Here is a 2,925-nt window from a genome sequence, read left to right as displayed (position 1 = left end):
TTGTTAGTACCAGGAGGGACAGTTAAGGCAGCAAGGTGATTCCTTGGGTCTCGGCATCGGGAGGCCTTCTGAGAGAAGACACATGATAGGTAGTTTCTTAGGTGGGGTAGGCTGTCCCTGAAGAAAATACTTATGCAGAAGAATGCAAATTTAGTCATCTCTGGTCAGTTACTCATACCTGATAGCTTTAAAATAAAGTCATCTTGGGCAAGGTCATCAAAGGCTTGCTGGTTGTTTTCAAATATAAAAACTGTTTGGACAAAGACAGTAGGAAAGAGTGGGGTCTATACTGACAGCGTTGTGAGGCTGGGCTGTGCAATCACAGGAGCACACAGCAGTATGCTTTAAAAAATAAAATACTGTATATTTTCAAATCAGACTCCTCGTGGTCCTTAGATGGCCCAAAACATCACTGCACCAGATCCTCATTTTTAAAATGAGGTGTATGACAGGGCTCCCCCAGGATCATGCACCACATGGGGGGACGGGGACAGAAAACCCTAGGACTTGACTTATTAGCAACATTAATTGATTTTTATCATACTGAAATGAAGGCAGTTGGTCTGTGCTGCTGTGAAATTCAAAGGTGATTCATAAGTAGGGTGGTTATTTGTTGCTCTTTTAGGATAGACCCCCAAAATGACTTTTCAGAAACCAGGTCTGTCCCCTGCAACCCCAGCCAGACTCTGGGTTACTCTGGGAGATGCAGGCCAAGGCAGCCTCTAGGTTGCTTCACAGTGATTCTGGCTTGTTTGTTTCTGGGAGTGCCAACCGCTGGGCACACCTACACCTTGTAGTTGAGGTTGGCATTCATCTTGGTGTACATCTTGTAGATGACGTTGATGCTGCTGGCGGTGTAGTTGACCAGGAACAGGTGGACCTTCTCCAGGCACTCCTCCTCCATCACATTCTGGCCCTTGGAGAGTGCTTTTAGGAAGTCAGACTTGTAGGAAGTGGCATACAGTGCTGCCTAGAAGGTCTTCTGCAAGATCCAGCTGTGCTACTTCTTGAGCACCATCTTGTAGGCCTTGGTGGCATTGACGAGGATGAGGTTGGGGTGGCTAACATCCCACTCTCCGTCTCAAATGCTCTGCAGGAAAACCTGAATGAAGCGGAGGCCCCTTTTCAGGCACATCAGCTCCAGCATGCCCCTCACTTTGAGCCACTCTGCTCCAAACATTTCCTTCTCTGCCTCCAGGATGTTCTGCAGGGTCTGGAACTTGACCAGGTCAGTGTTGTACACAGCTTTGATTTTCGTAATGTTACCACTTATGTCTGCCTTGATGGGCATAAACACTGGGGACCCAAGGCAATCAAAGAAGGGCAGCAAGTGGGACACCGCCTCCACCCCTCGGCCTCCACCGTCCATGCCTGGGCCATCACTACCGACTAGACGTGTCGGCCCAAGACTATTATTAGTATAGATAATGAACTCAAAGAAAGAGATACTAAAAAAAAATCCCATTTACCATTGCAACAAAAAATTTACGATACCAGGAATAAATATAACAAAGGAGGTAAAGGACATGTACTCAGAAAATTACAGGATGCTGAAAAAGGGATCGAGGAAGACATAAACAAATGGGAGAATATACTGTGTTCATGGACTAGTAAAATCAACATCATTAAAATGTCCATACTACACAAAACAATCTATAGATACAATGCAATCCCCATTAAAATACCAACTACATATTCAAAGACCTAGAATAAACTTTCCAAAAATTCACCTGGAATTAAAAAAAAAAAAAGACCCCAAATAGCTGCAGCAATTTTGAGAAAGGAGAACCAAGTTGGAGAGATCCCAGTGCCAGATACAAGCTATATTACAAAGCCACTGTCCTCTAAACTGCCTGGTACTGGCACAAGAACAGACATATAGACCAATGGAACAGAACAAAGAGCCCAGAAATTGACCCAAGCCATTATGCTCAATTAATATTTGACAAAGGAGGCAAGAGCATACAATGGAGACAAGACAGTCTCTTCAATAAATGGTGTTGGGAAAATTGGTCAGATACATGCAAAAAAAATGAAACTAGACCAGCAACTTACACCATACAAAAAAATAAACTCAAAATGGATATAGGACTTAAACATAAGATGGGAAAACATAAAAATCTTAGAAGAAGCCATAGGCAGCAAAATAGCAGACATTTGTCTTAGCAATGTCTTTACTGACACAACTCCTAGGGCAATGGAAACTAAGGAGAAAATAAACAAATGGGACTACATCAAAATAAAAAGCTTCTGCACAGCAAAAGAACCATCAACAAAACAATAAGAAAGCCCACTACACAGGAGAAGATATTTGCCAATATTGTCTCCAATAAGGGTTTTATCTCCAAAATTTATAGGGAACTCATACAACTTAACAAAAGGAAGATAAACAATCTAATAGAAAAATGGGCAAAGGACCTAAATAGACACTTTTTGAAAGAGTACATACAGAAGGCCAGGAGACATGCTTAAAGTCACTAATCAACTGAGAGATGCAAATCAAAACGACAATAAGGTACCATCTCACACCTGTCAGAATGGCTATCATCAACAAATCTACAAATGACAAGTGCTGGCGAGGATGTAGAGAAAAAGGAACCCTCGTGCAATGCTGGTGGGAATGCAGACTGGTGCAGCCACTGTGGAGAACAGTATGGAGTTGCCTCAAAAAATAAAAAATGGAACTCCCATTTAACCCAGTGATCCCACTTCTAGGAATATATCCCAAGAAATCAGAAACATCAATTAAAAAGGATATATGCACCCCTATGCTCATAGCAGCATAATTTACAATAGCTAAGATTTTGGAACAGCCTAAGTGCCCAACAGCAGATGAGTGGATTAGAAAACTGTGAAACATCTACACAATGGAATACTTTGCTGCTGTAAAAAAGATGGAATTCTTACCATTTGTAACAGCATGAA

General features: G+C 42.1%; 1 pseudogene; it reads right to left on the bottom strand.

Annotated features, from left to right (window-relative positions):
- Nucleotides 1-784: 784 nt before the first annotated feature.
- Nucleotides 785-1,369, bottom strand: LOC118653427 (annotated as a pseudogene).
- Nucleotides 1,370-2,925: the final 1,556 nt, after the last annotated feature.

The sequence above is a fragment of the Myotis myotis genome, unplaced genomic scaffold (assembly GCF_014108235.1).
Source record: "Myotis myotis isolate mMyoMyo1 unplaced genomic scaffold, mMyoMyo1.p scaffold_m19_p_4, whole genome shotgun sequence".
Lineage (NCBI taxonomy): Eukaryota > Metazoa > Chordata > Mammalia > Chiroptera > Vespertilionidae > Myotis > Myotis myotis.
This window is presented reverse-complemented; position numbering and strand designations above follow the sequence as displayed.